The sequence below is a fragment of the Triticum dicoccoides genome, chromosome 7B, assembly GCF_002162155.2.
Source record: "Triticum dicoccoides isolate Atlit2015 ecotype Zavitan chromosome 7B, WEW_v2.0, whole genome shotgun sequence".
NCBI lineage: Eukaryota > Viridiplantae > Streptophyta > Magnoliopsida > Poales > Poaceae > Triticum > Triticum dicoccoides.
Window position 1 is genome coordinate 700,533,643 of NC_041393.1, and position 26,617 is coordinate 700,560,259.

At 55.7% G+C, this 26,617-nt stretch overlaps 1 pseudogene; it reads left to right on the forward strand.

Moving 5' to 3' along the window:
* Positions 1-327: 327 nt before the first annotated feature.
* LOC119339444 lies at positions 328-26,617 on the forward strand (annotated as a pseudogene).

A 26,617-nucleotide genomic window follows, 5' to 3' on the forward strand; every position in this document is an offset into this window, starting at 1 on the left:
TTCCTCCGTGCGCCGCCCACCACCGTGGCCCGGGCTTCTCGTGCTCGCGCCGTTCGGGCAATGCCGAGCCAGACCATGTCCGGGATCAGAGTTCTTGGCTCAGAGCTTGCTTTGATTTTTTTTAAGATTAGATAGAGTAAGGAGAATAGGAAAAAGGTTCTTGGTCTTGTGGCAGGAGAGGTTTTTGGGGGGCGGCGCAGAGATTCCGCTCGCTTGCTTTGCGCGTTGTTGTCCCCTGGTTTGGTCGGGCTCGCCCCCCGTGGAGAGAAATTGGAGGAAAGTTTGAAATTTGGGGTCAGGAGATCGGGCCAGGCGAGAATGGCTTCCATGGCTGGGGCGCCGAGGGTCAGGTCGCTCAACATCGCGGCGCCGGAGGCGGACGCGAGGCCGGTGCTGGTGCCGGGGGGCAACAAGGCCCCAGCGGCTGCGCGGAAGCCTTCCCCCAAGCCGCTGCAGAAGGCACCGGAGGCCATGCCGTAGAAGCCTCCGGCCACCGCCGTGACCAAGGGGGAGGAGGAGCAGGGCGCGAATGTCAGCGCCCCTACACCAGCCATCTCCAACAGGCACGCTGACAAGGGTGGCCCAAGCACTGGGGGCTCGGCCAGCTCACCCTCCAGCCCAAGGCCCATGAGGAACAGACGACCCAATGCGCGTGTCGCTGGGCCAGAGTAGACACAGTGAATCCAACCCACATCCACGACTACTTAGGGCAGCGGCAACGACGAGTGGCTCATCCAGTGGATCAGGCAGAATCGGCTCAGGTAGCTACTCACTCCCAATTCCCCATTATTGTAACCCTAGTTCTTGTACCAGAGACAGATTCCTTCAATTGATCCTTGTAGCCACCTCTAAATCGCGAGTGATTGTAACCAGTACCTTACATCTGGTATCAGAGACCATCCCCACCCCCTTCCACAGCGTCGGTCTGGCTCAATTCATCGAGACCCGATCTCTGCGCCAAGGTCGAGTTCATCTCACGGCCATGGATCCATCCATCCAGTCCTTCCTGGAGAGGCTGGAGACGACCCTCAAGGAGCACACCGCAGCAATCCACGCCTCCAACTCCAAGATCGACGATCTCGTGGCGTGGCGCCCCGATCTCGAGCGGCGCGTCACCGATCTTTCCGATGCGGTGGCGGCGCTGCAGAGCGCTCCATCGCCACGACCGGAGGCCACGATGAATCATGCGCTACCTCTGAACATCGCACCGCCTGCGACGACCGGTGCCCACACCGGGACCGTGTCCGGCGCGGCCTCTCTGCTTGAAGGGCCTGTTGACCACGGCACCTTCAACATCTCACGGGGGTGCCTGCAGCGTCGATTCAGACGCCTCCGCCGCTCCCGGCAAACGGCCAGTACGACGCCCCCCCATCACCCCCTTCTCTCTCACTGTTCGTCCACGCGAGTTAGTTGCTCAGCGGCCTTGGGCAGGCGGACCCGTCCATCCAGTTTCCGCAATTCACGGGCGATAATCCCAAGCTGTGGAAAACTCTTTGCGAGCAGTATTTTACCATGTTTGGAATTCTTCCCTCTTTCTGGGTGCCCACGTTTGCGTTGAATTTTTCGGGTTCCGCCTCCATCTGGCTGCAATCCATCCAAAAGAGACTCACAGAGTTTGATTGGGAATCCTTCACTGCACTGTTGTGTACACATTTTGGTCGTGATCGCCACCAGATGCTGATCTGGCAGTTTTACACTGTGCGACAAACAACCACAGTGGCCGATTACATTGAGCAATTTGATTCCATTATTAATCATCTTAGTTCATATTCTGACATGATTCACCCGTTTTATTTTCTCACTCATTTTGTCGAGGGGCTCCGGAAGGACATCCGTGCGGTGATCTTGGTTCGGAGGCGGCCGGACCTGGACACGGCATGCGCTCTAGTGAGGAGGTGGTCGATGGTGCAGCATCATCCACACGCCGTTCACATGACCCTCCTGTGCGCGCGAGCGTGGCACTCCCGCTTCCACCACCACCAACTAGGCCAGACGTGGCGTCCTCTTCTTCTACGGCAACGGATCACCATGGTACTGACGCTGCGCGCGCTGACAACGGCAAGGTCAAGGCGCTGCGTGACTACCGACGCGCCCGTGGCCTATGCTTCAAGTGCGGCGAGCGCTGGGGCCACGACCATGTCCGTCCAGCATCGGTTCAGCTACACGTCATCGAGGAAATGCTTTAGCTCTTCGGCGTCGACTCGTTGCCTCCTCCAAGCGAGGGTGCAGGGCCGAGCAACACGGTGATGGCCATTTCACGATCGGCTCTCGACGGCACTGTCTCGTCAAAAGCTTTCCAGCTGCTGGCAACCATTCAAGGGCGCGAGGTTCTGGTGCTGGTGGATAGCGGTAGCTCCACCTCATTCATCAGCCAGGCATTGGCGCAGCAACTGTCAGGAGTGGTACCTCTGCAGCAACACTGCCGTGTCCGTGTGACAGACGGCGGTGAGCTCACTTGTTCTGCAGTTTTGCCGGCCTGCAAGTGGGGATCTCAAGGGCAAGAATTTGTCACCGACATGAAGATCCTCCCATTGGGCACCTATGACGCCATTCTTGGTATGGATTGGCTAGAGATGCATAGCCCAATGACCGTTGATTGGAAGAACAAGGTCATTCAAATACCAACTCCTCTGGGTTTAGCTCGGCTGTTCGGCCACGAGGCGAACACCACTGATTGTCATCTGATTAGCAGTCTCCATCTTCAGAACATGTGTCGTCAAGGATCGCTATTGCATATGGTCCTTCTATACCCAATATCAGAGGACGGCCCCACTACGCCCAATACACCACCAGATTTGCAGTGCATTTTGGATGAGTTCAAGGATGTATTTGGAGAACCTGAGGGGCTGCCGCCATGTCGTGCTTGTGACCATAAGATTCCTCTAATGTCAGGTGCTCAACCAGTGAACATACGACCGTACAGGCACAAACCAGAGCTCAAATTAGAGATTGAGAGACAAATCGAAGAACTGTTGAATTCGGGAGTGATACAACGCAGCACCAGCAATTTTTCTTCTCCCGTCATCTTAGTCAAAAAGAAGGACGACACCTGGCGCCTATGCGTCGATTACAGGCATCTTAACGCAATGACGTGTGTCAGCAAGTTCCCTGTGCCCATCATCGAAGAGTTATTGGATGAGCTGCATGGAGCAGCCTGGTTCTTCAAGCTCGATCTCAGGGCGGGGTATCATCAGATACGGCTTGTGGAGTGTGAAGACTACAAGACAGCCTTCCAGACGCACACGTGCCACTATGAGTTCAAGGTTTTATCGTTTGGACTCGTAGGGGGCCACCTACATTCATAGGGGCCATGACAGACACATTACACCCCCTATTGAGACATTGTGTCCTGTTGTTCTTTGACGACATCCTTGTGTTCAGCAAAACATGGGAAGAGCACTTGGATCATCTCCGGCAAGTTCTGACCCTGCTACAATGTGACCAATGGAAAGTGAAGCTGACAAAGTGCAAGTTCGGCCAAAGGCAACTCGCTTATCTCGGGCATGTGATCAGTGACAAAGGAGTGGCCACGGATCCGAGCAAGATACAAGCGATCCAAGCATGGCCCGTGCCTCAGGATGCCAAGGAGGTGCGTCGTTTCCTGGGTCTCGCGGGCTATTACCGCCGATTTGTCCATGGATTCGGGGTCATAGCCATCCCCTGTTCAATTTGGTGAAGAAGGGGAATCCTTTTGTCTGGACCGACAACACAGATCAAGCATTCACATTATTGAAGCAGCAACTTATTTCTACGCCAGTTCTTGCACTGCCAGACTTCAGCAAGCCGTTTGTCATTGAAACAGATGCGTGCGATCGAGGGATTGGGGCGGTGCTTCAACAGGAGGGCCATCCTATTGCATACATGAGAAAGAGTTTAAGCCCTCGATACCAAGGGCTCTCCACTTACGAGAAGGAGTACCTGGCTATCGTGGTCATGGTCGACCAATGGAGACCGTACTTGCAGCACAACGAGTTCTTCATCCACACTGACCAGAAGAGCTTAATCCACCTCGAAGAGTAGCGTCTCACTACACCTTGGCAGCAGCGGGCGTTCACCAAGCTGATCGGCCTTCGTTACATCATCAGATACAAGAAGGGGACTGAGAACACTGCGGCCGATGCATTGTCACTTGCCAACTCACCATCAATGCTGTTCACCGTCACTTCGTGCCGCCCCAGTTGGCTCCAGGACGTCGTCAACAGGTACAATTGCAACCCGCAAGCACAGAAGCTGCTTGCGCAACTGGCCACCCGCGAAGATCCAAAAGGTCACTTCAGTCTCCAGAATGGCATTTTGAGATTCAGAGGACGGATTTGGTTGGGAGGATCAACGTCATTACAACAGCAGATCATGGCGGCTTTCCACGACAGCCCTATGGGGGGCCACTCCGGATTCCCAGCTAGATTCCGGCGAGTCCGTCGTCTCTTCGAATGGCCCAAGATGAAGATTCATGTACAACAATATGTACGATGCTGTCCCACCTGTCAGCAGGCCAAACCGGACCGATCAGCATCACCAGGCCTCCTGGAACCCCTGCCAATTCCACAACAACCCTGTGAGATGATCTCTATGGACTTCGTCGACGGTCTGCCTCAATCCGACAAGTTCAATTGTCTTTGGGTGATCGTTGATAAGCGCACCATGTTTGCTCACTTCATCCCTCTGGCTCATCCTTACATGGCGTCCAAGGTGGCCCTACTGTATATGCACCACATCTACAGGATACATGGGTTCCAAAGCGCTGTTGTCTCCGACCGTGACCCAGTATTCACTAGTCTGTTTTGGCGAGAGCTGTTCAAGTATGCCGGGACGGAGTTGATAATGAGCACTGCTAATCACCCACAGACGAATGGCCAGATAGAACGCGTCAATCAGTGTGTGGAAACATACCTTCGATGCTTCGTGCACGCTTGCCCTCAGCGCTGGAGCCACTGGATACCGCTAGCTCAGTTCTGGTACAACTCCTCCTTCCACTCCAGTATCGGTATGTCACCCTTCAAAGCAATGTTTGGCCACGAACCACGGCACTAGGGGATCACAACAACCAGCAAATGTACAGTTCCTGCTTTGCAAACGTGGCTCGACGAACGAGCAGTAATTCAAGACTTGCTCCAGCAACACCTCCACCGAGCGCAGCAGCAAACGAAAGCCCAAGCAGACAAAAAATGCTCCCCTCGAGCTTTCTCAGTGGGAGACGCAGTTTACCTCAAGTTTGCAGCCTTACATTCATACATCAGTGGCTCGCCGCGCCAACCACAAGTTATCTTTCAAGTCCTTTGGGCCTTTCAAGATCATAGCTAAGATCAACGAGGTTGCTTACAAACTGGACCTCCCGGTGCACTCCAAAGTGCATCCGGTGTTCCACATTTCTTAGCTGCGCCACTATCTCACCCCGGGTACTACAGCTTCAGCTTCCTTACCAGCTCATTCTGACATACCGGTGGTGCTTGTTGCAGTATTACAGCAGCGGTGGCGGCGGAAGATTGGATCGATGATTGAGCAGGTGCTCGTTCGTTGGTCCAATCATGCAGCACTCCAGGACACCTGGGAGGACAAGCTGGCTCTCCAGGCCCGGTTCCCGGCTGCAAAGGCTTGGGGGCAAGCCTCTTCGCAAGGAGGAGGGGATGTCAGCGCCCCTACACCAGCCATCTCCAATGGGCACACTGACAAGGGTGGCCCAAGCACTGGGGGCTCGGCCAGCTCACCCCCCAGCCCAAGGCCCTTGAGGAACATGTTTGGCCACGAACCACGGCACTGGGGGATCATAGCAACCAGCAAATGTACAGTTCCTGCTTTGCAAACGTGGCTCGACGAACGAGCAGTAATTCAAGACTTGCTCCAGCAACACCTCCACCGAGCGCAGCAGCAAACAAAAGCCCAAGCAGACAAAAAATGCTCCCCTCGAGCTTTCTCAGTGGGAGACGCAGTTTACCTCAAGTTTGCAGCCTTACATTCATACATCAGTGGCTCGCCGCGCCAACCACAAGTTATCTTTCAAGTCCTTTGGGCCTTTCAAGATCATAGCTAAGATCAACGAGGTTGCTTACAAACTGGACCTCCCGGCGCACTCCAAAGTGCATCCGGTGTTCCACATTTCTTAGCTGCGCCACTATCTCACCCCGGGTACTACAGCTTCAGCTTCCTTACCAGCTCATTCTGACATACCGGTGGTGCTTGTTGCAGTATTACAGCAGCGGTGGCGGCGGAAGATTGGATCGATGATTGAGCAGGTGCTCGTTCGTTGGTCCAATCATGCAGCACTCCAGGACACCTGGGAGGACAAGCTGGCTCTCCAGGCCCGGTTCCCGGCTGCAAAGGCTTGGGGGCAAGCCTCTTCGCAAGGAGGAGGGGATGTCAGCGCCCCTACACCAGCCATCTCCAATGGGCACACTGACAAGGGTGGCCCAAGCACTGGGGGCTCGGCCAGCTCAGCCCCCAGCCCAAGGCCCTTGAGGAACATGTTTGGCCACGAACCACGGCACTGGGGGATCACAGCAACCAGCAAAACTCCATCCGACTAGTTCCGGGTTCGAGTCCCGGGCAACCCATATAGAAAAGACCCATCAAAGTTTTTAACTTTGACTCACTTCATTTACAAATACAAAATTATTGGTTTGGTTAATTTAGTTATATGGATAGCTAATCTTTGGGCTGACTTGGTTGACATTGGTATATAGTCTATGTTATACTGTTAAATAACAAGAACGCCCGGAAATTATACTTGGAGCAGGAGATTCAATTAAGCGAGATTCGGAAGCTATAATTTCGCCTTTCCCATCAATAGGTTTAGCCAGAGCATTTACAACACGACCCAAGTAAGCCTCATGAGATTTATGCCCACTATCTAATAATGGGAAATAGAAAAAAAGAAATTCGTTCGATATACATTCGAACCACTCTTGGTCATATTTCTTTTTATAGAGAAATAGAGGAAGCCCTACAGTTCCTGCTTTGCAAACGTGGCTCGACGAACAAGCAGTAATTCAAGACTTGCTCCAGCAACACCTCCACCGAGCGCAGCAGCAAACGAAAGCCCAAGCAGACAAAAAATGCTCCCCTCGAGCTTTCTCAGTGGGAGACGCAGTTTACCTCAAGTTTGCAGCCTTACATTCATACATCAGTGGCTCGCCGCGCCAACCACAAGTTATCTTTCAAGTCCTTTGGGCCTTTCAAGATCATAGCTAAGATCAACGAGGTTGCTTACAAAACTGGACCTCCCGGCGCACTCCAAAGTGCATCCGGTGTTCCACATTTCTTAGCTGCGCCACTATCTCACCCCGGGTACTACAACTTCAGCTTCCTTACCAGCTCATTCTGACATACCGGTGGTGCTTGTTGCAGTATTACAGCAGCGGTGGCGGCGGAAGATTGGATCGATGATTGAGCAGGTGCTCGTTCGTTGGTCCAATCCTGCAGCACTCCAGGACACCTGGGAGGACAAGCTGGCTCTCCAGGCCCGGTTCCCGGCTGCAGAGGCTTGGGGGCAAGCCTCTTTGCAAGGAGGAGGGGATGTCAGCGCCCCTACACCAGCCATCTCCAATGGGCACACTGACAAGGGTGGCCCAAGCACTGGGGGCTCGGCCAGCTCACCCCCCAGCCCAAGGCCCTTGAGGAACAGATGGACCAATGCACGTGTCGCTTGGCCAGAGTGGACGTAGTGAATCCAACCCACGTCAACGACTACTTAGGGCAGCGACAACGACAAGTGGCTCATCCAGTGGATCAGGCAGAATCGGCTCCGGCGGCTACTCACTCCCAATTCCCCATTCTTGTAACCCTAGTTCTTGTACCAGAGACAAATTCCTTCGATTGATCCTTGTAGCCACCTCTAAATCGCGAGTGATTGTAACCAGTACCTTACAGCAAAGAAGGACGCGGCGGCCGCCACAGCTGGCAGCGACGGCGGCGCGAGGAAGGGGGGCTCGCCACCCCCTTGCCGTCGCCGAGGCGGACCCCACCGAGGAAGCCGCATGATTCGCCGGCGGTGGTCCTCAATGCGTCCTTCTCCTCTGAGGCCTCCAGGGAGTCGCTCCACGGCCAGGCCTCAGGCGGAAGGACAGAGAGGATCTGGTCCCGGGCGGCCGCGCCCAAGCATGGGAAGGCTGCTTGTAAGGTGGTGGAGAAGCATGTCGGTGTCGCGGAGGCTGTGGCTCTGGTGACGCCGGAGGCCGTCCAAGGGAAGAGGCGCTGCGCCTGGGTGACTCCGACCACGGGTGAGTTCTTGCTTCCTGATGGCTCGTTGTTTATTTGATCATTTATGTACTATATACCTATGCAATTTGTGCTTGTTCAGAATTCTTGCTAGAAACACTGAAAAATTCAGTGTCCAATCATGTGTTGAAATTTTCAGTCACTCAGGATACTTATTCATAAATTTTCGTGAAGATGCGCAAAAGCCCTGTTTTGGAAACTTAATGCTGACTTCTGGACCAAAGGATCACAATTTGACTATCTAAGTTACAGCTTGTATACTAGTGTTCCTTTTTGTTGAGAGCTTTTGACACTAGTTATTGGACACAGTGAGCTTGTTCTCCTTCAGATTTCCTTTCTGTTCTTACTTGCTTGAAGGGTATTGGGTGATCCTCAGCATTAGCATTTGATCATCTTACCATTATTGCTTCAAGTTCCACACAAAGCTGGGTTGCAATTTGTTGAATGTGTTGTACTTTTGACTTAACTGTGTGAAGTGTGAATAATTTGAGTTTTCAACAGAGATATTTGTGTGTTACTCTTGCACAGCCATCGCCCTGAGAACCGACTTATACTGATCTGCAAAACTTGCGCCTTGTTAGTCATTCTTTTACAGAGACATGTCGTAATCATTTTCTCATCGGTTGGAACTGTAAAAATGGCGGTGAAAAGGGTGCTTTACAAACAAAAAAAACAAAAACAAAAATAAGGGATATAAAGTATGCTTTGCTTCAACTATACCCCAAGAAAACCGCAGCTTCAGTAACAATTCTTGATATTCTGCTGTCACATGATATGGTAGTATGGTTGCCCAGTGCTTTTCGTTTGCCTTATGGATGAAGTATTCTTACTCTCTGAATCATTTGTCATGAAGAAAGCTGACTTGTCAAACTTCTGATGCCCATTCATTATCTGATCAGATCCTCACTATGTCACTTTTCATGATGAGGAATGGGGGTTCCAGTTCACGATGACAGGTATGCAAAATGTGAATTAGTGTATCCCTTAATCTTTATTATTTATATTGTGCAAACTTAGAATAAAATGATACAGTTAAGTACCTGTAATAATAACCATGAATTCCACAGGAGATTGTTCGAGCTACTTGTGTTATCTGGTGCATTAGCAGAGCTTTCATGGCCTGAAATTCTCAAGAAGAGACAATTTTTCAGGTATTGGTTCTATAAGCTTACAAGTAAGTAAAGTAATTGTATGTATAGTTTGTTTCGTAATGTTCATGCCATATATTCTAGGGAAATTTTCATGAACTTCGATCTGATTGCTGTCTCCAATATAAATGAAAAGAAGCTGGTAGCGCCAGGAAGAATTGCCAGGTCCATTTTGTCAGAGCAAAAGCTGTGAGCAGTCCTCGAAAATGAGCGCCAGATAGTTAACGTTCGGAATGGATTCTTCATCACCATTAATTGATGCTCCAGTGATCTATATATTTTGTCCCGGAACTTGTTACATGGCTTTCTTTACACTGATGCAGAATTTTATCAAATAAATTGCCGATGCAGATTGTAGATAAATTTGGATCCTTCAGTCAGTACTGCTGGGGTTTTCTGAACCCCAAACCGGTAGTAAGCAAAATCCGATATCCAAGGCAAGTCCCTGTCAAGAGCCCCAGGGCAGACATGATGAGCAAGGACATGGTGCGAAGGGCACTACGGGGCGTGGGCCCGACAGTCATATATTCCTTCATGCAGGCAGCAGGGCTAATGTCGGAGTATTGGGCCACGGGTAGGCTAACCGGAGTCCCTGAGCCTTTCGAGACTTTGGGCCGGCTTCGACCCGTGAGACTCCAGAATGGAGCACCGCCTTCTGGTGGCCGGCTAGCCTGAACGGCCGGCTGCCCAAAGGCGGCCTAGCACCGGCAGACGACACCAAGACAGGCCGCCTCCTAGTGGACGGCCTCCGGAGAGGCCGTCTTCTAGTAGGCGGCCACCAGGCGCCCTCAGAGTCTGCGCCCCTCATCAAGAAGACAAGACAGGGTGAGGCTGATGTTGGAAATATGCCCTAGAGGCAATAATAAAAGGATTATTATTATATTTCTTTGTTCATGATAATTGTCTTTTATTCATGCTATAATTGTATTATCCGGAAATCGTAATACACGTGTGAATACATAGACCACAATATGTCCCTAGTAAGCCTCTAGTTGACTAGCTCGTTGGTCAATAGATAGTCATGGTTTCCTGACTATGGACATTAGATGTCGTTGACAACGGGATCACATCATTAGGAGAATGATGTGATGGACAAGACCCAATCCTAAGCATAGCACAAGATCATGTAGTTCGTTTTGCTAGAGCTTTTTCCAATGTCAAGTATCTTTTCCTTAGACCATGAGATCGTGTAACTCCCGGATACCGTAGGAGTGCTTTGGGTGTACCAAACGTCACAACGTAACTGGGTGACTATAAAGGTGCACTACAGGTATCTCCGAAAGTGTCTGTTGGGTTGACACGGATCAAGACTGGGATTTGTCACTCCGTATGACGGAGAGGTATCTCTGGGCCCACTTGATAATGCATCATCATAATGAGCTCAAAGTGACCAAGTGTTTGGTCACGGATCATGCATTACGGTACGAGTAAAGTGACTTGTCGGTAACGAGACAGAACGAGGTATTGGGATACTGACGATCGAGTCTCGGGCAAGTAACGTACCGTTTGACAAAGGGAATTGTATACGGGGTTGATTGAATCCTTGACATCATGGTTCATCCGATGAGATCATCGAGGAGCATGTGGGAGCCAACATGGGTATCCAGATCCCGCTATTGGTTATTGACCGGAGAGCCGTCTCGGTCATGTATGCATGTCTCCCGAACCCGTAGGGTCTACACACTTAAGGTTCGGTGACACTAGGGTTATTAGAAAGACTTGTATGTGATTACCGAATGTTGTTCGGAGTCCCGGATGAGATCCCGGACGTCACGAGGAGTTCCGGAATGGTCCGGAGGTGAAGATTTATATATGGGAAGTTGTCATACGGTAACCGAAAAGTTTCGGGGGCATATCGGTATTGTACCGGGGCCACCGGAGGGGTTCCGGGGGTCCATCGGGAGGGGCCACCCCTCTCGGAGGGCCTCATGGGCCGTAGGGGGCAGGGAACCAGCCCCTGGAGGGCTGGGAGCCCCCCCCTTGGGCCCATGCGCCTAGGGTTGAGGGGGAAACCCTAGTGGGGGCGCCCCCCTTGCTTGGGGGGCAAGCCCCCTCCCTTGGCAGCCGCCCCCCCCTCTAGATCTCATCTAGAGGGGGCCGGCCCCCTTCCCCCTTCCCCTATAAATAGAGGGGCGAGGGGAGGGCTGCACAACACATCCAAGGCGCAGCCCCTCCCCTCCCCAACACCACTCCTCCTCCGTTAAGTGCTTGGCGAAGCCCTGTTGGAGTACTGCCTCTCCACCATCACCACGCCGTCGTGCTGCTGCTGGAGCCTTCTTCCTCAACCTCTCCTTCCTCCTTGATGGATCAAGAAGGAGGAGACGTCATCCGCTCCGTACGTGTGTTGAACGTGGAGGTGCTGTCCGTTCGGCACTTGGTCATCGGTGATTTGGATCACGGCGAGTACGACTCCATCAACCCCGTTCCCTTGAACGCTTCCGCATGCGATCTACAAGTGGTATGTAGATGCATCTCTCTCCTAGCACTCGTTGCTTAGATGAACTCATAGATGGATCTTGGTCAAACCGTAGGAAATTTTTTAATTTTCTGCAACTTTCCCCAACAGCTGCAACATAGCCCCGTACTCCCGATCCCGGGCTTGGCATGGCTACAGTGCCCCGTACAGGCGGAGATCTCCGCACGACGTGGCACTATTGCCATTCCCCCTTTACGCCACTGCTGACCGGCGAAGCCCTGTTCCCACGACGGCCTGTAGGTATGGCCCGCGGGCGGCGGGCCCTACCGGGCAAAGAGAGCCCGGATGGCGGCAGAAGCTGGACCAGCCGGGACTACGGGAGGCCGGCCTCTAGCAGGCGGCCAGACCCCCCCCTGAGGGTAGTATGCCGTCAGCCAGACGGGGTGCGGTTTGGCTACAGTGATTTCCCACCAGGCGGCGGAACTGTAGCCACACTCCCCTGACCAAGCCTGCGTCATTAGCACCATGGCTACAGTGATCAGCCACCACCCAGACCCGCCAGCGGCGGAAGCGGCCTATCGGCTCCATACCAGACCAGTCGGAGGGCCCGCCAGGTGGCGGGCCCCAGCTGCCGGCGGAGAAGCTGACGACTAGAGACGCTGACATCCGGGCCCAGCACCCGGCCAAGTTACCATTATACCCCTGGGGGGTCTATATAAACCCCCCAGGGCACCCATGCAAAGGCTTCCGAACCTGATAGACCTAGACTCATATCTAGAGGAAGAAGAGAGCTAGCCCTGCCTCCTTCAACCTCTAGCATATAGCTCAAGGAGCACCTTGTATTCACTAGTGCGTTAGTGATCATGCGGAGACCCCGCAGAGCAGGAGTAGGGGTATTATCTCCAAGGAGGGCCCCCAACCTGGGTAAAGTGCGACGGCGTTCGTGTCTATGCCTCATCCCGCTTCCACGCACCGGCGACGTTTTACGCGCTCCCACCATGATAAGGCATCCCTTGGCATATGTCGCACCCAACCCCCGGCATTTGGCGCCCACCGTGGGGCGAGGTGCACCGTCATCCAGAGATCTGTTCTGGACGGGAACTTTGTTCCTTCCGGACGTGCGCAGCCAGCCCAGCACGCCCGACGGCGTCAGCCTCGACGCACTGCGCGGCGCGGAGATCGCCTGCGCATCAAGCTGCCTCGCCGACCTTGTCGGTGGGATCAGCCTCTCCGACGAGCCTGCGTCCGACGCAGACACCGATTGCCCTGAGAACCGCCCCGTCAGCCTCGTCGACCAGCTCCATGTCACCTGCGAGCCCGCTGCTGACTTGGAGTCTGTGGGCTCCACTGACCCGATGATCTTGACTCCGACACGACGTCGCTTGACGCGTTGTCCACCAACGTGGTGGTCTACGACAAGCCGCCCCCTCGCAAGCACAGCGGTGGGAGCACCGTCACGGAGGTGCTTGTAATCAACAGTGGCGAGCACTCGGATGGAGGCGCTCGACACCCACTCGATGCTGTGCTGCGAGAGTTGTCAGCGCCCATCTCGGCTGATGTGGATGCTGAGCCACTGGAAGTGCACCGCGTCCGTCTCCTTGAGAGCGCCAACCGACTGGCCAGTGTGTGTCGCCTCTTGGAGGCCTACCGGCGCGAGATGGACTGGGTCGTTGGCGGAACGCTGGCCCCTGAAGGGCCTAGCTGCACCGGCTCGATCCGGCTACGTGGTGCGGCCATCGCTGGCGCGTTCGGGGCAGATCTCCCCGCCTACACTATGCTGGCAGGAAACATACGGGCTGCCCAGGTGGTGGCAGACGAGCTGGACAAGTACGAGGGCGACGAGCATCGTCATATGACGGAGCGCGTCCAGCAGCTCCTCGACGCGGCCACCGAGCAGCAAGAAGCCGGCTGCCGCGACGAGGCGCCTACCCGGCAGAACGACGAGCCGCCCCCTTGCCAAGATCATGGCGCAACATCTCGGACACCGACTGGTGACGTCCGCAGAAAGAAAGGCAATGAACCGACTGCTAGCCGCAGTCGGACTCACCTCTCCATCGAGTGCGATGCAGAAGGCCGCCCCCGAGCCATGGAGCGGCGAGGCGATCCACCTCCTCCTCAGCCTCGTGGAGAGAGGCATCCCACTCCCCCGCCTGTCATGCACCCGACACTCGGCGACCGCCTTGGCCGCTGGGAAGGAGTCGGGGGAAACGACGCCCACCACCGGATCGATCGCCTCAATCGCTCCCTGGCACTAGAAGAAGAAGATGCGTTGGGTCCGCCTTGTTTTGGCCCCCGAATCCAAGACAAGCCCTTCCCTCGAGGGTTCACCCTCCCAAGGGATACGCTCAAGTATACCGGCTCCGTGAAGCCGGAGGACTGGCTAGTCGACTACTCCATGGCCGTCAGCATAGCGAACGGCAACAAGAGCGTTGCTGTGAAGTACGTCCCGCTCATGCACCAAGGCACAGCAGTCTGAAGCCCTGCAGCATCAACAGCTGGGTTGATTTCACCGAGGCCTTCGTCCGCAACTTCACCAGCACATATAAGCAGCCTCCCAAGCCTCGACAGCTCTCCTTGTGCGTCCAAGGGCCCAGCAAATCGACTCGGGACTACCTCACGCGCTGGGCCGAGCTATGCAATTCCTGCGATGGCGTGCACGAGGTGCAGGCCATTGAGTATTTCATTGCCGGGTGCCGAGAGGGCACCCTCCTCAAGCACTGACTCCTCTGCGACGAGCCGATGACTCTCGACGAGCTGCTGATCATCGCCGACAAATACGCAACCGCCGACTCCTCCATGAAGGCGGAGATCCAGGTCGATGCATCCGACAAGATAGCTCCTCCGACTTCTCGGGCCCCAGCTGGTGACACCAGTCAGAGACATCAGCAGAACGACAACAAGCGCAAGGCCGTGCAGCCGGCTTCTGCAAGCCGGCAGATGGCGATAGTCGAAGACCAGCAGCCGGAAGGGGAGCCTCCGCCCAAACGTTAGAGGGGCGGCAAGCCTAATTGGTTGCCCGCCCTCTCGTACGAGCAGACTCTCGATGCGCCCTGCAAGTTCCACAGCGGCGCGAAGCCGTCCAACCACACCACTCGAAAGTGCCATTGGCTCACCCGAATCGCCAAAGTAGATGGACTCCTGCCTCCGCCACCTCCCGGCCCGCCGCCTCCTCCGCCCCAGCAGCCGACAGTTCGACCAGTCGGAGCAATACAAGATGAGTATCCAGAAGAGTAGGGAGCCTATGTCGTGTTCACTAGTGTAGCTAACAACAGACGCAGCAGACGACAACGGCAACAAGAAGTACAAGCGATAGCAACTAGAGCCCCTGAGTTTATGCACTGGTCAGAGAAGCCCATCAGCTAGAGCAGGGCCGACCACCTGGAAGTGATGCCCTCTCCTGGTTCTTATGCCCTGGTCCTAGATGCCACCTTCGCAACAGAGAGGCGAGCAGCTCGTTTCTCCAGAGTTCTAATAGATGGCGGCAGCAACATAAACATCCTGTACCATGTCACAATGGAGAAATGGGGAATCAAGCAGAAGCAGCTTCAGCCCAGTCGGACTGTATTCCAGGGCATAGTTCCTGGCCTTTCCTGCTCACCAATCGGCAAGACCCAGATCAATGTCCTCTTCGGGGACAAAAATCATTTCCGCCGAGAGTCAATCTGGTTTGAAGTGCTGGACCTTGAGAGCCCATACCATGCGCTACTTGGCTAGCCCGCTCTGGCAAAGTTCATGGTGGTCCCCCACTATGCTTACCTCAAGATGAAGATGCCGACTACCAAGGGAATCCTGACCATAGCCAGAGACTACAAGAAATCGTTTGCCTGTGCTGCAGACAGCAGCCGGCTGGCCGAGTCCCTTGTGATTGCAGCTGAGAAACGGCTCCTGGAACGGGTTGTGGCGTTGGCAGGCAAGCAGCCGAAAATGCCACCACCACCCAAGGAGTCGGAAATTGAGGGCTTGTTCAAGCCGGCGAAGGAAACAAAGAAGATACCCTTGGACCCGGAGCACCCTAAGAGGCACGCTCTCATTGGAACAAACCTTGACAGTAAATAGGAAGGCGAGCTCATCGATTTCCTCTGTGAGAATCGTGACATCTTCGCATGGTCCCCCAAAGACATGCCGGGTGTCCCGACGGATTTCGCCAAGCAGAAGCTACACGTCCGACCTGAGGTCAAGCCGGTCAGGCAGCCCTTGCGCCGCCTGTCGGAAGAAAAGAGAAGAGTTGTTGGAGAAGAAATAGCCCGACTTCTAGCAGCCAGCTTCATCATGGATGTGTTCTTCCCCGAGTGGCTGTCCAACCCGGTTCTTGTGCCGAAGAAGAACAAGCAATGGCACATGTGCATCGATTATACCAGCCTCAACAAAGCCTGCCCCAAAGACCGCTTTGCCTTGCCAAGAATCGACCAAGTGATAGACTCCATAGCCGGATGCGAGCTGCTGAGTTTTTTGGATGCGTACTCAGGGTACCTTTAGATCAAGCTAAACCCTGCCGACAGGCTGAAGACCGCCTTCATCACACCATTCGGAGCCTTCTGCTACCTGACGATGACGTTCGGCTTGAGGAATGCCGACGCCACGTTTCAGTGTTGCATGCAGAAGTGCCTCCTCAAGCAACTCGGCAGAAACGCCCACGTTTACGTGGACGATGTGGTGGTGAAGACGGAGAAGTGTGGCACGCTGCTAGAAGACCTCAAAGAGACATTCGAGAACTTGCGTCGATTTTAAATCAAGCTCAACCCGGAGAAATGCGTCTTTGGAGTACCAGCTAGCCAACTCTTGGCTTTCTGGTCTCAGAGCGCGGCATAGAGTGCAACCCTGTGAAGATCAAGGCAATTGAAAGTATGGAAGTACCCAACCGACTGCTGGACGTACAAAAATTCACCGGTTGCCTGGCATCCATCAGCCGCTTCCTCAGCCGGCTGGGCGAGAAGGCTCTCCCACTGTACCAGCTGATGAAGAAAACCACTTATTTCGAGTGGAACGACAAGGCAGACGAAGCTTTCCGCCAGCTCAAGAAGATGCTGACCACCCCGCCTGTTCTGGCAGCCCCGACTGATAAAGAGCCCATGCTCCTCTACATCGCCGCCACCAGTCGGGTGGTCAGCACAGTCATAGTGGTGGAACGCAAGGAGGAAGGCAAGGCACTGCCGGTCCATAGGCCAGTGTATTATTTGAGTGAAGTACTATCCGCCTCCAAGCAAAATTACCCCCACTACCAGAAGATGTGTTATGGCGTGCATTTTCCCGCCAAGAAGCTGAAGCCTTACTTTCAAGAGCATCCATATACTGTTGTCTTCACCACTCCACTTGCTGAGATCATTGGAAGCCGAGATGCCTCTGGCCGAGTGGCCAAGTGGGCCATAGATCTGGCCCCCTAAACCATCTACTACCAGCCTCGCACCGCCATCAAGTCACAAGAGCTGGCCGATTTCCTCGTAGACTGGGTCGAGACCCAGTACCTGCCGCCAGCGCCTGACTCCACTCATTAGCGGATGCACTTCGATGGGTCAAAAATGTGCACCGGTCTAGGAGCCGGCGTTGTCCTCACCTCTCCCAAAGGCGACAAGCTCAAATATGTGCTGCAGATCCACTTTGCCGCCTCCAACAACGTAGCTGAATTTGAAGCACTCATACACGAACTCCAGTTTGCCAAGGAACTCGGCATTCGCCGGATCCTGTGTTATGGTGATTCCGACTTGGTGGTCTAGCAGTCATCAGGCGACTGGGACGCCAAGGATGCAAATATGGCGAGCTATCGTTTCTTTGTTCAGCAGCTTAGTGGATATTTTGAAGGGTGCGAGTTCCTCCATGTGCCAAGAAACGACAACGAGCAATCAGATGCCTTGGCACGAATTAGCTCCACCCGACAAGCAATACCAGCCAGCGTCGCCCTACGCCGCCTCATCAAGCCGTTTGTCAAGCCATCGCTAGAATCAGACTCCATCTTCATGTCGGCCCCTCCCGAAGCAGTCGGATCCGACTTGAGGGCCCCAGAGGCCGGCACGGGGACTTCGGCAGGCGGCCCAGGGACTGCAGTAGCCGCACCCAGCCTGGGGACTCCAGAGCCCAGCCTGGGGACTGCAGCAGTCGGTCCGGGGACTTCTCCAGTTCAGTAGGCGGCAACGGAACCCAACCCACTGCCTCTCGGCCCAACCGCCCTTATACAATTTGCAGTCGTAGTAGTCGAAGAAATAGCAGCACCATCCTGGGCCCAGCCAATCCTCAAATTTCTGGTGAACAAAGAACTGCCGACTGATGAGATCTCGGCCCGACAAGTGCAACGGCGGGCAGCGGCATACACCATCATCAACAAAGAGCTGGTGCGGTGCAGTGTCACTGGCGTTTATCAGCGCTGCGTGGAGCCATACAAAGGCCAAGCAATCCTCAAGGATATCCACCAAGGTGAATGCGGTCACCATGCAGCTTCAAGATCACTTGTTGCCAAGGCTTTCCGCCATGGTTTCTTCTGGCCGACTGCTCTAGAAGAAGCCAAAGAATTGGTCCAGAAGTGTCAAGGGTGCCAGAAGTTCCGCTCCAAGCCACATCTGCCAGCCTCTGCGCTCAAGACTATTCCCATCGCCTGGCCCTTTGCCGTTTGGGGACTGGACATGGTGGGGCCATTCAAGACGGCTCGCGGCGGCATGACTCATTTTCTTGTCGTTGTGGACAAGTTCACCAAGTGGATAGAAGCAAAACCAATCAAGAAGTTGAATGGGCCGACTGCCGTGACCTTCATCGCCGACATCACCACGCGGTACGACATACCACACAACATCATCACTGATAACGGCACAAACTTCGCCAAGGGAGCCTTGGCCCGTTTCTGCGTGATGCAGGGCATCCGGCTGGACCTAGCGTCCGTTGCCCATTCGCAGTCAAATGGCCAACTGGAGCGAGCAAACGGCCTAATTTTGTCCGGCATCAAGCCCCAACTGGTCGAGCCTCTAGAGTGTTCGACCGGCTGCTGGCTCGAGGAGCTGTCGGTCGTCCTCTAGAGCTTGCGTACAACTCCGAACAAGTCAATCGGCTTCACGCCCTTCTTCCTCGTCTACGGTGCCGAAGCTGTCATCCCGACGGGCATAAAATTTGACTCCTCTCGAGTCACCATGTAAACCGAGGAGGAGGCCAAAGAAGCACGAGAAGACGGTGTCGACCTACTGGAAGAAGGCCGGCTGTTGGCACTCAGCCAGTCTGCCATCTGCCAGCAGAGTCTTCGCTGATACTACAACCGCAAGGTCAAGCCAAGATCGTTCCAAGAGGGAGACCTGGTGCTCCCGCTGATCCAGCAAACAGCCGGCCAGCACAAGCTCTCGGCGCCTTGGGAAGGCCCGTTCATCATCAACAAAATGCTGGGCAACGATTCCTACTATTTGATCGATGCTCAGAAGCCCAGAGCATGCAAAAGAGATGACTCAGGCAAGGAGACGGAGAGGCCATGGAATGCGAACCTCCTCCGAAGATTTTACAGTTAAAAGCAGTATGTACCACACTACCTTTTGTATTAAGTACGAAGACTCCGGGTCCCCCGAGAAGAACTCAGGGACTACCCTCTTTATCTATAAGATAAGAATTATGCCCATGAATTGTTATTTCATTATTCCTCCTGGCACCGGGCTCGATTAGTCGGCCCGAGGGCTCGCCGCCTTCTACTATGTGTCGCCTCCTGCAGTCGGACGAATAGTATGCCGGCACCAGCAAACTTCTCCTGTCAGAAGCCGCAGCTCGCAGAGCGACTGAATGGCTGACATGAGTTGCAAAGATGGTGCCCATATGAAAATCGGCTAAGGAAAAAAGGCGCACATAGCCGAAGCCGGCATCCCGCCTACTCGCCCGGCTGCCGAGCAGTCGGCCGGCCGGCTCCTACTTTCCTTGACAACGCTCTAGTCGGCTAAGTACTTGCCCTCCCAAAGTGGCTAAGCACTTGGCCCAGCCGCAGTCTGCAGAGCAGCTTTTCGGTTGGCCAAGGGATAGCTAAGGGAGGGCGGCAAGAAAAAAAGGCAAGGGGCAGAAAGCAAGGAAAGCTGGAAGTCGGCACTTAAAGCATATTTACATAGCAAAAGGCCCTTGGCCAACATTCAACAAAGTTTGAAATACACCCCGCGGGTGGAATTGCGTAAATTTAACAAGTTTTGTCGAGAAAGATTAAACAGAAAGTAAAGGGCTCCGACGGGGCGGTTGAGTCAGCAGCGTCGGTTGGAGCAACGGATGGCTAGACGACGGAGTTGGCAGCACCGGCTGCTAGAGCGGACGGCTGGTTGGTCTCCGCCTGGTTGCCTTCAGCAGCAGTCGGCGCTCTCGAGCGTGGATCGTTGCTCGAGGCACGGTCGGGCTGGGGCTGGCCGTCCCCTCCGACCTCCAGCGCGTCCTCTTCGATGTCCTCGTCCTTCGTTTTCTCCCCTTCATCGCTGGAGTGGATCACCTCACCCGAGTCCTTGTCGTCCTCGGGGTTCAGCCCAAAGAACTCCGGCAGTGCCTCGGCACCATCTTCAACCAGCTCGGGGATGAAGACGCTGGTGTCGGTGTACCCGGTGATCGTCGCCGCCCGCTTGACAAGCTTGCCCTCAACCGCCACCAGCTCCTTCAGTGCCTCCTCGAGGAACGTGGTCAGCTGGGCTAGATCTAGCCCAAGGTACCACGCCCTGACGAACTCCAGAGCTCGGCGCGCTCCGGCCCGAGCTGAAGAGCCCTTCCAGGCCTCCAGGCGGCCGGCCGCCACTTCCAGCCAGTCGGCAGTCCGACTGGGTGTGCGCGGAGCTGGCACACCCGACCAAAGGGTGGAGATCGCCTGGGCTCCAACATGTTGTAGACGGCGTAGCATCTGGTGGGCCGGCCGAAGGCGGGCCTGATTGCTGAGAAGCTGCTCGTTAAGGTTCCGAGGGGCATTGGCGGCAATCTGTACACCCTCCGCCCTCCGCTCCTCGCGAGAAGCCTCAATAGCCTAGTTCGTGGCAACAGAGTGGCCTGGGAAGAAGTCTGCTTGGGCGAAAAAATAAAGAAGACAGAAGTTAAGAACAGATGGTCGACCCAAGCAGAGGTCGGCAGCTCAAAGAAAGGAAAGAGAGGAAGTGTACCGTCAACCATGTCCTCAATACTGCCAAAGCCGGCAGTCAGCTGCGCCTCCTTGTTGGCCCAGGCGGAGCGCTCGACCTCAAACTCAGCAAGGAGGTCAGTCTCCTTCGTCTTCGCCTCCCGCTGAGCCATCTGGAGACGCTTCGTCTGCTCTGCTAGTTGCGTGACCAGTCGGTCCCGCTCCTCGGCCAACTTGACGCACTCCGCCTCCTTGGCGTGCAGCGCGGTGTTGGCCTCGCCTAGCTGCTGCTGCAAGGTGGCATTGGCCTCTGCCAAGAGAGGAGAAGGAAAAAGGCGTTAAAAACATTTGACGAAAAAGGGATGCGGTTGCTGGGGAGATCCAGCCCGACTACTCAGCAGTCGGCCCAGATCTCGGGGACTACAGCCCGCGGGTGCGCCATCGCGCCCCCGCAGAAGAAAAGAAGTACCAACAATCAAACAAAGAAACACAGTTTCCGGGGAGATCCGGCCCGACTGCTCAGCAGTCGGCCCGAATCTCGAGGACTACAGCCCGCGGGTGCGCCAGTGCGCCCCTGCAGGAATGAAAAGGCAAAACTTACTCCGGCTCTCTGACAAGTTGGCGGTCTGCCTCTCCAGCTCCCGGACTCCGGAGTTGAAGGTGGCCGCACGGAGATTGTGGTAATCCTGTGACAAGAAATGCCAGAACGAGTTAGCACGTGGCGCCTACAAGGGTTAAGATTCCGGACCGCCTGCTCAGCAGCCGGCCCGGAACCTGGGGACTACACCCAGTGGGTGCGCCAGTGCGCCCCCGCCAAGAAATAAGAAGAACAAAAACAAAGAAGTAAGAAGCATACCCGGATGGCTGCTCACGAGCTTAGGAATGCCTCGTTGCACCGCTTTAGGGCGTCGGCTTCGGCCGGGAGCTTGGCCTGGACGTCGAGGGCCGCCTGGTTCAAGGCCCCTATTCCGCCTCCGTGCATCCAGGTGCAGGGCGCGGCGCTGGTCGCTTCGGTGTCAGGAGCGAACGTGCTCGCGGCACCGGCCTCCAGTGTTCGCGACACCAAGGCCGCCCTGGCGAGACGACGATGCACGGGCGTACGGGCCTCAGGAGTCGGGCCCGTCACCACCTCGTTCCCGGCTGGTGGCACCAGCTGGGCGGCCGGCTGCTCCTCCCTCGCTTCAGTAGTCGGTGGTGGCGGAGGTACGATAACATCCGCCATGGCGACATCGCCGCCTTCCCGCTCCATTACCGGGTGCTTGTCGTCGGCCTCCCCGGTCGATGCCACGAACTCTGGTGGAGGTGGCGCGGAGCTCAGGGGAGCGACGACTAGTGGCTCCTGGCGGCGCCTGGCCTCCGCGAGCCGCTCCCTCTCCGCGGTCGTAGCTTCCGCATGCGCCAGCTTTAGCAGTGCGGACGCTGCTGCCTTGTTAGCCTCCACCTTCTCCAGGCGGGCGGCTTCCCGCTCCTCGCGCACCTCCCGCGCATTTTACTCCTGCGCCTCCCGGAGGTCGGCGGCCGGGTCGATTCACCGGATGGTGGCGGAGGTCTCCACCAACCTGATGACAGAGGCGGCGGTCGACATGTCGAGGGAGAGCAGGGCTCTGAGACAAAGGACAAGGCAAAGGAATTTCAGGCTGAATCACTAAGAAAGAACCTAAATGAACATACAAAAAAGGTACTTACACCGACACCATGGGTGGCACCTTTGGCAGCTTCTGGAACTTGGCCGCCTTCGCCGCAGCCTCTTTCCGCCTGGTCGCGGCGGCCGGATTCTTGGACTTCTTTGGGGCACTGCCAAACAGGGCGGCGCCCTTCTTCAGTTTTCGCTTGCCGCCTCGAGCGGCCGACCCGGTGGAGGGGCCCGCGCCTGTATTAGCGGCACCCCTCGCAGGACGCGGCTCGTCCTCTTGATCGTCGTCGTCGGGCTAGGTCTCCACGCCGCCCCCGTCTTCGGAACCGCCTGCTCAGTCGCCGCCGCCTACGGCATCGTCCTCCAAGGCGGCTGCCCCCAAGTCGGGGTCATCCGCGTCGCCCACCTCCCGGTCCGGCTGGTAGTTACCAGCCGGCCCCACGAGGGCGGCAGTCGCCAAAGACATATAGATCTACGCTCCAGAGGAAAATCACTCAAAGACCAACACCAAGACAAGAGCTAAAAAAAGGAAGGATCGGAGACTTACGGCTGGCGGCGGGTTGTCGCGGGAGTAGGGCCGCTTGCCGAATTGGCAGGAGCCCTCCGACACCTTGAGATCGGTGATCTCGTTCACCATCCGGGCCACCTCGGCAGACGGCATCTCCTTCGTGCACATCCGGCTGGGGTGGCGGTGCCCGCTCATCTGACAGATCAGATGAGGGCGGCGTTGGAGCGGGAGAACCCGGCGCTCGACGAAGGCCAGCAGCAAGTCGGCCGCCACGAGGCCCTCCACCTCCGTCATCTCCCGGAGCCGGTTGATGGCGGCCTCCGTCTCAGCCGGCACAGGCTTCGGCTTGTAATGCCAGTTGGCCCAAGGCCCGATGGGGAGGGCCTTGTAGGGCGGCAGGTTGAGGAAGTCGACCGCCAGGTCAACATTCTCGACGTAGAAGTAAGACTGCTGCCACAGTTTCACCAACTGTGACAGCTTGATGGCGGGGAAGGCGTTCTTCTTCGACGGCCGGCGCACGGCGATGAAGGCGCCGCACTCGGCCGCCGTCTCCTTGGCGGAGGTGCCCAACTTGGCGTAGAAGCAGGCTCCCCATAGGTCGATGGTGGGGAGGATGTCGAGGTAGCCCTCGCACGCCATGACCAAGGCGGACAGCATCGTCACGGTGTTGGGCGTCAGGTGGTGCGGCTGGAGGCGGCAGAAGTCCATAAAGGAGCGAAGGAACCTGCTCGCCGGAAGGCCGAAGCCGCGGAGGAAGTGCGAGCAGAAGACGACCTGCTCGTTCCCTTGCGGCGCCGGCGAGATCTCTTCCGGCGGCGGCACCAGTACCTTGACGAAGGCCGCATTGGGCATCCGACGCACGGCCCGGAGGAAGGTGAGGTGATCCTCGATCATCGTCGAGCCATCCCAGTCGCCTCCCCTTTCGCGCGCCATGGCATCCGGGCGGAGCTGCGCGGGGAGGAGGATCTCGCCGACGGCAAGATGAGGCGGCGTTGCGGCAGGTGAGAGGTAGCAGCGAAGAGAGGAGCAAGAGGGGTGGGGAGAAGTGTGCGCAAGCTCCACCACTCCCCCGTCTCCCCTACTTATAGCCCTCGGACGGCGAAGCCGAGGGGGCGGGGCATGAGATCGTGGGATTGATTGCACACACGACCCCACGACCCCCCGATTACTCCGCGGGGTTACTACGCAGTAACTCCCACGGGAATCTCAACCGCCCGCCTCAGCCGCAGTGGGTCCGCCCGCGCGCCGAGGTAGGGTAGTGGCGGGCCCGGTCCCTGGTCACGTACCATCGAGAGCGTGGGGTGGCAGGCTGGCCGGGCTGACACGCGCCGCGTGGCACGCTCGTGGCGGGCGGCGTGCCTGGGGAAGTTTAGCAGGCATGCCACCTGTTTCCCGCCTCAGCATTCAAAATCAACGAGCGAGTCCGCCTTGTCAAAACAGTACCAAGCAGTCGGCACCCCACAAGGCGGACCGAGCGTTCCACCAGAGCAGCGGCGAAGAGGGAAGCCGCCGAGGCTTCACAGCCGGTCGGCCGCGGCGCCTCACCAGCTTCTGGGACTACTGTCGGAGTATTGGTCCACGGGTAGGCTAACCCGAGTCCCTGAGCCTTTCGAGACTTTGGGCCGGCTTCGACCCGCGAGAATCCAGAATGGAGCACCGCCTTCTGGTGGCCGGCTGCCCAAAGGCGGCCTAGCACCGGCAGACGGCACCAAGACAGGCCGCCTCCTAGTGGACGGCCTACGGAGAGGCCGGCTTCTAGCAGGCGGCCACCAGGCGCCCTTAGAGTCTGCGCCCCTCATCAAGAAGACAAGACAGGGTGAGGCTGCAGCATAGCCCCGTACCCCCGGATCCCGGGCTTGGCATGGCTAAAGTGCCCCGTATAGGCGGAGATCTCCGCATGACGTGGCACTATTGCCATTCCCCCTTTACGCCACTGCTGATCGGCGGAGCCCTGTTCCCACGACGGCCCATCGGTATGGCCCGCGGGCGGCGGGCCGTACCGGGCAGAGAGAGCCCGGATGGCGGCAGAAGCTGGACCAGCCGGGACTACGCGAGGCCGGTCTCCAGCAGGCGGCCGGACCCCCCCCCCCAGGGCAGTATGCCGTCAGCCAGACGGGGTGCGGTGTGGCTACAGTGATTTCCCACCAGGCGGCAGAACTGTAGCCACGCTCCCCTGACCAAGCCTGCGTCATTAGCACCATGGCTACAGTGATCAGCCACCAACCATACCCGCCAGCGGCAGAAGCGGCCTGTCGGCTCCGTACCAGACCAGTCGGAGGGCCCGCCAGGCGGCGGGCCCCAGCTGTTGGCGGAGAAGCCGGTGACTAGAGACGCTGACAGTCGGGCCCAGCACCCGGCCAAGTTACCATTGTACCCCTGGGGGTAGGCCTATATAAACCCCCCAGGGCACCCATGCAAAGGGTTCCGAACCTGATAGACCTAGGCTCATATCTAGAGGAAGAAGAGAGCTAGACCTGCCACCTTCAACCTCTAGCATATAGCTCAAGGAGCACCTTGTATTCACTAGTGCCTTAGTGATCATGCGGAGACCCCGCAGAGCAGGAGTAGGAGTATTATCTCCAAGGAAAGCCCCCAACCTGGGTAAAGTGCGTCGGCGTTCGTGTTTACGTCTTATCCCGCTACCAGGCACCGGCGACGTTCTACTCGCTCCCACCATGATAAGCCATCCCTTGGCATATGTCGCACCCAACCCCCGACAGCTAACCAATGATCACCTGGTCAGTTGCTTCCATCTCAAAGAATACAGTGCGCTTCCAACCCTTGGCATGAGTGACGCCGATAGGGCTAACACGGAGGCAGATCTAAAAACAGATGTGGGGAGAACAAAAGGCCATGGCAATGAGGCTATGGGAGGGATAGATTTCTTCGTGATATGACAAAATTTGATCCTTTTCAATCTTTTTTTAGTATCGGAAGGAAAAAGAAAGAAAAGACGGATTGGGGTTAACCTCAGAGTCATCAAAAATTTGGTAAACCCCATTTTTTAAAATAGAAATTCAATTTAAAGGGGTACCCCTCAGAAATCAGAGCATAGAAAAAGGCGGGGCTGGCTAATTAAATGAAAGGATTTCGAACAGCTTGGCTTCTTTTGTTTTGTGTTTGAATATGTTCTTAGGAGGAAATAGCATTTTCTTTTCTTCTAATATGTGGGGCTTGCATAGATAGATACTCTAGAGATTATCTTGAAACTGGAAACCTCAATGCGTTCCCCGACTCGGCTTTATCATATTCCACACAGAATCTGTACGTGTTAATTTTGTGGTCGACTCTGGTGGGCATGCTGGTCCAGTGCAACACAAACCAGCGTTGTATAACTTCTGTAGTCAATGCAAACTGATCCGTTGTGTAGGGATGCTTTTTTTTTTTCTTTTACATAGCAATTACATAGTAGATGATGTGCATGCCCTTTGCTAGTTAACATAATATTGGACAAACCTATGTTTTCCCTTATTTCTGGTTTGCTGGGTGCGGAAATCTTTCTACCGCTCTATTTTCTCGTCAAAAGGACATTTATGTGTACACGATTAAGAGCATGAACATTCCATACGTTCTTTCTTTCAGGTATGGTCAGTTTGACAGCGCAGTAGAAACATTCGAGGTTACTGCAGATCATGAGAGCATGCTGGATCCGTTTATATATGTCATCTGA